This window comes from Myotis myotis, unplaced genomic scaffold (assembly GCF_014108235.1).
Source record: "Myotis myotis isolate mMyoMyo1 unplaced genomic scaffold, mMyoMyo1.p scaffold_m19_p_18, whole genome shotgun sequence".
NCBI classification, from domain to species: domain Eukaryota; kingdom Metazoa; phylum Chordata; class Mammalia; order Chiroptera; family Vespertilionidae; genus Myotis; species Myotis myotis.
The window spans coordinates 13784453-13794251 of NW_023416322.1; positions in this window are offsets into that span (position 1 = coordinate 13784453).

The following is a 9799-nucleotide window of genomic DNA, read 5'->3' on the forward strand; positions in this document are numbered from 1 at the left end:
TGGGGTCTCCCAAGAACTTCCCATAAACATTGCTTTGTAGCCTTTGTTACAGCTGGGTCTCCTGGCCTCCACCCCCAGACCCTGCCCCAGGCCACTGGTCCACCCCAGGACTGGGCCTTCTTCCTGGCATGCCCCCTGGCCCAGGCCTCCCTGTGCACAGGCCCAGCAGTTTTGCCCCTACAAACAGAACCCCTGTATCTTAAATGGCCTCTGGATGCTCACATGGCTGGAGTCCTAGCCTTGCACCCTGGCCCTGCACATTTTCTGTTCCTCCCATTGTTTCTGTAGCCTGTGATCTCGCCAAGAGCCACCCTGAGGTGGAGGGGAGGCCTCTGCTCAGCAGCTCACTTGGCCCTCGGATTCCCAGAGCCCCCTGCGGTCCTTGGCTTCCTGCATCCTTTTCACACATCCTGGATGAAAAATCCTCTTTTGGATCCCTGGCCTGAGCCCTCAGCCTGCACCAGGACCACCTCACAGAACTCAGAGTCCGCAACTCCTGCACAATCCCGTGGCATGCGAGCGAGCGTGGACAGAAGACTGGTGGCTGCTCAGAGCTAGGGCCACCCCGTCCCCGTCCCAGTCCCAGTCCCCAGGAAGCAAAGGAAAGAGCCTCTACTCTGATGGGAGGGGCGGGCCAGTTGCTTCTGACCAGGGAAGCCAGGGAAATGGGGAATTCCAGTGTCCCTCCTGTTGGCCAGTGACTGACAGCTCAGTTTGGCTCTGAGAGCACACCTGGCAGGACGCCCTGAGGAAGGCCAGCTCCTCCTCTGTGCACACAGCCCCGGCTTCAGAACAGGCATCCCGGAGTCTGGGCCCAGACCCGAATGCAAACACATGTTTTTCTTTCTTTATACTTATTAGCAGCAACGTCTTGCACCCCAGAGCTTCTCCCCCCCCCCCCCCCCTTACCAGCCTCACTCCCTTGGCCTGGTGTCTGGGCCCTGTGTTAATGAGACCCTGCATTTCTCAAGCTCTCTTTGATCCAGATTTTAATGAGCTCAGCCCTCCCCAGCCAGGCGCCGGGGCCAAGAGTCAGCTTTTTCCCAAGGTGGGTGCTTCGAGGAAGCAGGAGGCTGCAGAGACCTTTGCTCTCTCTGCTTGTCGTGGGTCGCGAACTGTCATTGGGGGTCCAGAGTAGTGTGGGACTTGGCAACGGGTCCCCTCAGCGTGAGAAGCTGGGCATATCCCCATATGCTAGGCAGCTGCCTAGTGTGGAGGTCGGGAGCAGAGGTCAAACTCAATGGAAGCACAGGGTTGGGGGGCAGGCAGGGAAAGTGGGGTCTGCTGCACCCTGGGAAAATGCCACATGCGGCTGTAATCTCCTGAAACCCGTAAGGAGGACACCATGTCTTTTTTTTTAAGTTTCTAGAGTCTGGCACTAAGTCTAATACATAAGGTTTCCTTACTAAAGGATCAATGGCTGAATGAATGAATGTATGCCTGAATAAAAGAACGAATTGAGGCTCTGGGCCTGTGGCCCATGATCCTCTGGAAGGAGGCCTGCAGCTCTGGGAGAGCAGGAAGCGGGAGGGAGGCACCAGAAAGCGCCTGGTAAGTGAATTCCTGCCCCCCCCCCGCCCCCGCCCCACACTTCTTTTTAACTATTGCAATTATAGAACCAAGAAGGAGGGTTGGATGCTGAGACACTCGGGCAAAAGTGACTGGAGCCACCAGAGAGAGAAGAGGCAATGGTGGCCTTGGTGTTTGTTTAGAAAGTGAGTGGATGGGGAGTGGGAATGGCAGTGGCCTTGGAGTTTCTCTGGTCCTCGATCCTCTGCCAATCCTTTCAGAGGAACGCCATTCGGTTCCAGTATCTCCCATCCTTCCAGAAGCCCCCGGAACAACTCTACAGTATCAGTGGTGTGTGTGTGTGTGTGTGTGTGTGTGTGTGTGTGTGTGTGTGTGTGAATATATCAACTATCACAAACTCAATTCAGTTCCATTCAACCAAGATGTAGCACACTTTACCAAGGGCCTCCTTGGAATAAACAGATAAAGTGTGAACCTCAGCTCACAGTCTAGTGAGGCTGGCAGACGAGAAACCACCCGGTAAAATGCAGGCGGAAGAGACACACCCGGGCAGTCCCCTGCTCGGGAAGTCCGACCCAGCGCGGCGGCCAGTTGTGAATGGAAAGCTCCACGAGGACAGGGACGCGTCCTAGTCCCCGTCCCAGGCACAGCGCCTCACAGGGACGGAGCAGGGCCTCAGTGACTATGAACTGATTTCAGGAACCAAAACCTCAGAGAGTAGAACAATCAAGATAAGAAACCAGAACAACTGGCCCCAAAATAAGTGGAGTCAACTCAGGGAGCGCTAAGGTAATTCTAATTTGTCATTTCAGAGCGATCCAAGCAGATATGGATGGCATCTGCAAACCCAAAACAGGTTGACGAGGCAGGCAAAGGGACGATTTAAAACTGTGATCGCTAAAATAAAATATTCAGTGTAAGGGCTACAAGGAAAAGATGAAGCAATCTTCCAGAATATAAGAGAGAGAGAGAGAGAGAGAGAGAGAGAGAGAGAGAGAGAGAGAGAGAGAGAGAGAGAGAGAGAATCTAAAAGCTCAACATTCAAGCAAGGAAATAGAGGAGGGATTATTCAAGAAATAAGAGAAGACAGAACCCTAAACCTGCAGAGTGAAGCCTCCCAGTTGAAAGGCCCACTATGTACCACCCAGGATGAATGAGGACAAAAAGAAGCCCACGTCGGTAGACACGTTTTCCCAAAACTGCCTGAAGCCTTTATACCTGAAGGCAAATGTTGACCACAGACATCCAGCAGCTCCCACCTGCCGGTGGGCAGAGCCCGGAGCCGCTCCAGCCCAGGCTCCCTGATAGGGCAGGGGCAGGTTCGCGTAGACACGATCTACCCCTCCACCCCCCCCACCCGGCTTGCTTATTGTAAGGGCAATAAAAGCAAATAGGTTAAAGCCCATTTATAAATATATATTTATATTCCTGTGGACATAGGCCCTGCAACTGTCTTCCACGTGAAGTTACTTCCACATGACCTCTCTCTGAGAGGCTTAAAAGCATGAACTGCGGAGCCACCCTGTCTGGTTTTGAATCCTCTCTCTGCCTTTTACTAGCTTGGGCACGTTACTTATCCTTTCTGTGCCTCCGTTTTCTCATCTATAAAATGGGAATGAAAATGCAACCTACCTCAGAGGGCCGCTGCAATGATTCAATCATTAATGTCTACTAAACTCAGCAACCTGCCTAAGAACCAACACTAGAGGAGTGCCTGCTACTATTGTTTAAAGACGTAAAGGTAGCCAACAGAAGAATTGCAAAGTGTCAGTAAAATAACCAAGTGCTGGGGGTGGGGTGGGGGTGGGGAGGTAGCAGGGAGTGAAAGGTGTAAGAGGTGAGCTAGGTTCCTAGTCTCTCGGGCATCCGTGGACGTGCACGGGGATGGGAGACCAGGACACGCCGGTTTAAGCTCACCATTGGGAGCTATGGACGGGACATCAGAGGAACTAAAGCCAGAAACTGTTACGGATGATTCCCTGTGGGGTGGGACGGAAGGGGACGCTGAGGTTTCTGATTTTAAGTCCTCCGTGATGTTTGATTTCCCCCGTAATTATGATTTGTATACTTTTAGAACAAGTAGTCTTAGTGTCAAACGAGCTGCTAGGGCCTTGGAGTGCTGGAGCTGCCGTGGGCCGCGGGGGAAGCATTTACACGCGCCAACGCTCAAGCCAGAGCTTTGTGCTTGGAGGTTTATCAGGACCCCGCCGCTCCCACCCTCCCACGAGCCAGGTCGCCCTGCGGTCACTTTTAACTCTGATCTCCCGCTGAAAACTCCGAAGGTCAGAGTACGGTGAGCCCTTTCCCCGGTCTGTGTTCATCCCGAGACTCAAGGGAAGTATCACTGCACCCTCCTGCTCCTCGGGGTGTTCGGGTCTGCCTGAGCCCCCAGGACCCCGCACCGCCGTCCAGCCCGGGTGCATCCTGGTGCCCGTCCCTCCTGCGTGGTAGCAGAGCTGTGCAGCCCGGGTGCCGCCATCCATTTATCCCAAATGCATGCGTTGTGTGTGTTACGGGCCAGGCATGGGCCAGGGAGCCTCCTCCCAGGACAGGCCCCCGGGCTGCCTCCGGCCTCCCCAGCAGAGCCAAGGCCCCCGGCAGTGATGGCGAACCTATGACACGCGTGTCAGAGGTGACACGCGAACTCATTTTTTGGGTTGATTTTTCTTTGTTAAATGGCATTGAAATATATAAAATAAATATCAAAAATATAAGTCTTTGTTTTACTATGGTTGCAAAGATCAAAACATTTCTCTATGTGACACGGCACCAGAGTTAAGTTAGGGTTTTTCAAAATGCTGACACGCCATCACCGCCCTGGGGGCTCGGCGGCAGCTGGGACGTGTGAGTCCTTCTAAGGGAGTGGCTCCCGGACTTGCGGGAGCATCAGCACCGCAGGGGGCTGGGCCCGCGTTTCCGATTCAGTGGACATCGCCGGAGGGTCAGAGACTGCGTTTCCAACACGCTCCCCGCCGCGGCGACGCTCCTGCTGCTGGTCTGCAGGCCGCGCTTCAGCCGGACCGCCCCGGAGATCCCAGGCCGGCGCTGCCGCTCCAGGGCGGGCCGGACCCGGGGAGAAGCCTGGCGGTCCCACCTGGAGGCGCGGGGCCTCCCACCGCCTCCGGGCGAAGGGGCGGCCGAGCCCGCTCCCCGGGCGAACGCACACGCCTGTGCCAACGCCTTTGCATCGACCCACGGGCAGTTTTCGGCTCCGGTGGCACGGACCGTCCGCGCCCTGGTTCGCTCGGCGAGGTCCGCAGCCTCAGACCCGGCCTGACCCGCTGCCTCCGAGCCGCCCTCCCTCCCATTGTCACGGGGGCTGCTGAGCACCAACCTCACGGGACCGCTGTGGGCACAGGCTGCATGGAACAGGGCTCTGCACAGGGCACTGCCTCACACGCGGAGGCCCGGACAGAAGTAAAGGCGCCCCCTTACGCCCCTGTGGTGCTGGCTGAGTCTCTGTGAGGGGCGGTTTGGACGGGGGTGCGGGGTTTGTTTGGTGTCCACCCCGTGTCCCCCAGCAGACTAGCCTTGGGGTCCCGGGCGGGCACCGTCCTCCTGTGTCTCCCCACAGGGCTCTGCTCCCGGGCCTTTGGTTCAGGGCACAGACAGGAGGACATGCTGGGCAGGACTTACTGTCCCAGGGGAGGCCTCTGGCTCAGACGTCTCCTTTCTCTGAAGCAGCTATTAGAAAGGGAAGAGAGGATGGAGAAATTTAGTTTCTAAGTGTGTCTGTGTGTCCTTTTTACCACCCGCCACATAGACTGTCAAAAGAGGTTTTATTTTTATTTTATTTTTGGGGGGGTTTTGCATAGTGCCTTTATTGTGCAGAGAAGGTTTTCTGCTCATCGTCTCTGCCTACGATGTCAAAACAAAAACATAAACAGCCGCAGGTTTGACAACCTGAGCGATGGCTGCCCAGGCTCACACACCCGGGGGGCAGACGGGCAGGCGGCTGTGACGTCACTGCGCCCCCCAGCGCCGCCCCGCGCACCTGCCCCCAGGCCCTGGCAGCCCGAGGGAGGGAGCTCAAGGTGGACCCTGTCTCCTCGCAGTCCGAGCGCCCTGTCATCTATGTGCCGCGGGGAAAGGCCTTCCCGGCGTCGCCATCGCCTTCACCGTGAGCTACGCCGCCCGCGTGTCCTTCACCTGCGGCACCGACATGACCCAGGTCGCGCGCCACCCGGGTGTGGTCACGTGGAAGGTGGTCACGTGGCCCCCGGTCCACGCGGCTCTGAGGGAGGCCAGGGCCGAGGTGTCATACTGACTGTCGCGCACGTGCCGTCTGGGGCCGCGGCAGCCCCGTCATATGGGGGAGGGGGAGGGCCCCCTGAAGAACGGGGGCCCCCAGCCCACTGGGCATCACTGCGGGCTGAGTGCCCCGCGTGCGGGCACCGCTGCTCACGGACCACAGGCCGGGGTACGGGCTGGTGCCCGCAGGTGGGCCGGAGCCAAGCTCACCGGCAGCATGTGGTGTGGGCGGGCACCCTGAGGTGGGCCATGTGACTGGAGCATGGACAGGGCAGGCGAGGTGTCAGGACAGGTTGGGGAGCTGTTTAGACCCGCGTGAGGGCTGGGGCGGGGGCCGCAGGCGGCTCCTCAGGGCGGGTACCTCTCACAGCTGCGCGGAGGGAAGTGACAGGGGGCCTCCGAACTGAGGGTGGGGGCGGGGCGGGGCGGGGCGGCTGGGAGCGCCTGACGGCTGGTTACGCGGATGAGCCACCCCCACCTTCACGTGAGCTATTCACGTGCTACCTTCACGTGAGCTACTCACGTGTACCTTCACGTGAGCCATTCCCATGCTACCTTCACGCAAGCCATTCACGTGCCACCCTTCACGTGCCACCCTTCACGTGCCTGGCCACGCGCCATCCCGGGAGGCCCGCGGCACTTCAGCAGAGCTGACTGGCTCCTCAGATGGTCTTTAGTTTGGCCCAAGGAGCGTGGCGGGAGCATCTGGGGAGCGTGCTCGCTGCTCATCCTGCCTCCTGAGGACTCGAGGGAGGATTTTAAAGCTGTACACACATCTACGTTCCATGGGGCCGAGGGCTTTGTCTGTTCCATGTGCCACTGTGTCCCCAGCGCCAAGTGCAGTGCCGGCACGACTGCTGAGTAGCTGGAATGAATATTGACCCAAGGGGAGGGGCTGGGTGCAGAGGCTCGGGGAAGACACCAGAAACCTTGAACGCTTGAAACGCGACTTCCCCACGTGGCGGGGAGGCCGTCCTGCCAGAAAGGCCTGGCCCAGCAGCGAGAGCGCGGCCTGCGGGCGGGCACATGTCGGTGTTTGTGTCTTCGCTGCTGCCGGTTCCTGGGCCCGGGGTGGCCCGTTTCGGTCGCATGCCAGCTAAATAGCAAACACCTTCCTCGTGTGGGCAGACTCGGCAGTCCTGGGGACCTATGTGCTAAAGCGCTTTCACCGTCGCTCTGAAGTTTAACTGGACGCTCTGTGTTTTACTGGGCCCAGCGCGCCCTCTCCCGCCCGCCCACGTGGGGCACGAACCTGCAAGGCCCGCCCGGATGTCACGCTCAGGAGCGTGTCTGCCTCCCCCTCCACCCGGCAGGTTCCATCCTTCCAGCCGCGTGGTCCCCTCTCAGCGCAGACCGTCTCCACAGCTGGCCATCCCCCCTCTGCCCCTCCTGCACCCCGGCTGCTGGGGCCACAGGTCTCTCTCCTGCGGGCCCCTGTGTGGGGGCTGCCCCCCATCGGCACAGCCCTGGCGACAGAAGACCCTGCGGCCGGCCTCCCGGCCAGCCCGGGCCCAGGGCCTGGCCAACTTCCCCGGGGTCGCCTTCCGCAGCCCCGGGGGGTGAAGGGTGCAGGAGGCCGAGGGGGTCTCGGGAGAGAAGGCCCTCTGCACGGCCAGGTCCCTGGACCTCCTCCGCCCTGTGCTGCCCTCGCTCTGGCCCGCGGACGTGGCCGTGGCTCTGCAAACGCCCGCTCAGTCTGAGCGTCCAAGCCAAGCCAAGCCCTTCAGACCCGATCTCAGCTCTGGGGCTCCAACCACAGCGGAGGCGGCAGCTAAATGGGGGGCCTTCGGGAGGCGGGAGGCAGTGAGAGGGGTGATCCGCGGGCCCAGAGCCGGAGGAGCCCCACAGGCGTCCGCACGGGGCAGGGGCGGGAGCGGGAGGAAGGGGGGAGGGGGGAGAGGATGCTCCATGACGGCATCGCGCGCCTAGTTGGCCCAGCAGCGCCAGGGGCTGAGGCGCTGCTTTGAGAGCTGCTATAATTATCTCTCCAGTGAAAATAATAATAGTAATAACGCTCTGGGACATGTTGCCACTAGAGCAGGGCTGCTGGAAGGGCGGGAGGAGAGCTGCGCCCCTTTCCCACACCAGCCTGCCGCGCGCAGATAGTTATGCCCTCCCGGCCGGTCAGGCCCAGCTTTTTCATCCCCCTCCCCCCCCCCCACTCCCCCAGAGGAGGCTGCGGGGGCCTGTGGGGAGCAGGGAGAGGAGGGGGGCTCCCTGGCCCCATCGGAGAGGGAACTGTGGGCCTGGAGCTCTCCACACTGGATCTCCCTGCGACCCGGGGCCGGCCCGCGGCTCCAAATCAGAGGAGTGGTCACCGCTCACCTCCCCGCGGCCCCTGCGACCGAACCGTCAGCCCCGCCCAGGAGCCCTAGGGCTGCCCTGACCGGCAGCTGCCAGGAGAGGAGCAGAGGCGGCGGAGGAGAGGAGCCAGCGAGAGGGCGGCCAGCCGTGCCGTCCGGGCCGGGGCGGGGCGGGGACAGCAGCGGAGCCCGCACCCGGGTGTCACCGTGAGAGCAGGTGACTCGCCCGTCACCCGGAAGCCAGAGCCCCGTGTCCCGCGGCCAAGGCTCTGGTCACTGGGCTGTCGCCACCGGGGAGGGCGCAGGCCGGGTCAGTAGCAGGGGGCGCTGCCTGGGCGCCGGGTGTTGGGGCGACAGCAACAACAGCTCCGGTCCTGAGAGCAGAAACCTCTGCCCACACCGCGCCCTTCCCTAGTGACCTCATCGTTACCGTCTAAGGCGAAGGCTCATAGGTGACCCACTTTAAAGGCAGCGCGGCCGAGGGCAGTGACGACGTTGCCCAAGGCCCGGCAGCCGGCAGAGAGCCAGCCCAGAGCGCGGGCGGCCCCGAGCCCCCTGACTGTCTGGCTTCGTCCCTTCTGGGAGCAGCAGCCTCGGCCGAGGGGCTCTGTGCTTCCAGCTGCTCCGCGGCTCCTGGGCCGCCAGGCTGCAGGTTCAGTCTCCTGCGCCTGGATGGTGGCCCCCGGGCAGAGGAAGAGGAGAGGGACACCCATGGCCAGAGGTAGAGTCCAAGTCACACCTTTCATGCTGTGTGACTCTAGGGCAGTGATGGCGAACCTATGACACGCGTGTCAGAGGTGACACGCGAACTCATTTTTTTGGTTGATTTTTCTTTGTTAAATGGCATTGAAATATATAAAATAAATATCAAAAATATAAATCTTTGTTTTTCTATGGTTGCAAAGATCAAAAAATTTCTCTATGTGACACGGCACCAGAGTTAAGTTAGGGTTTTTCAAAATGCTGACACACCAAGCTCAAAAGGTTCGCCATCACTGCTCTAGGAATTACCTAAACCTCGGAGCCTCCGTTTCCTCACTTGTCACACCAGCATGACGGGCGTGAAAATACAGGAGCTGGGGGGTCTAAGCCAGCACCCAGGACCGGCTTTCAGTTGAACTCTTCAGCAAGGCATTCCACTGCTCAGCCTCAATTTCCCCCGTTTGAAAATGAAAAGAACGACTTCCAATACCCTTCGTTTCTTCTTCGGGCTCACCCCTTACCCCATTCACTCTTCCCCCGGGCTGGGGAGATGGGGACGACAGTGAGTGAAGACCACTGGGCTTCCTCTGCTGAGCTGGTTGGTGAATTTTGACCTCAGCTTTGAGAGGCACGCCTGGTGGAGGCTATGGGGGCAATGGGACCTTCAGCAAGAGGAGGGCAGAACCAGTTTATAACTTTGTTTTATGGGAGGAAGCAGCATTGTCCAGGCCCGGGAAACTTTCCAGTGACCTAACAGCTGGGGAATGGACCCTCGGGACATTTCAGGGGGGAGGCTCAAGGGGGGTTTTAGTGAGGACCTACCACAGAAACAAACAGCGGTGCCCAAATGTAAGCCTCTGAGATCACACCTCCTCCCAAAGTCCACTCATCCCAACCCCCAGGGTCTCAGTTAGTAGGACCATTGCCAAGCTATGCATCCAACCCCCATATACTATTATTTCTTTTTTTTTTCAACTAGAGGCCCAGTGCACAAAATTTGTGCACGGGTAGGG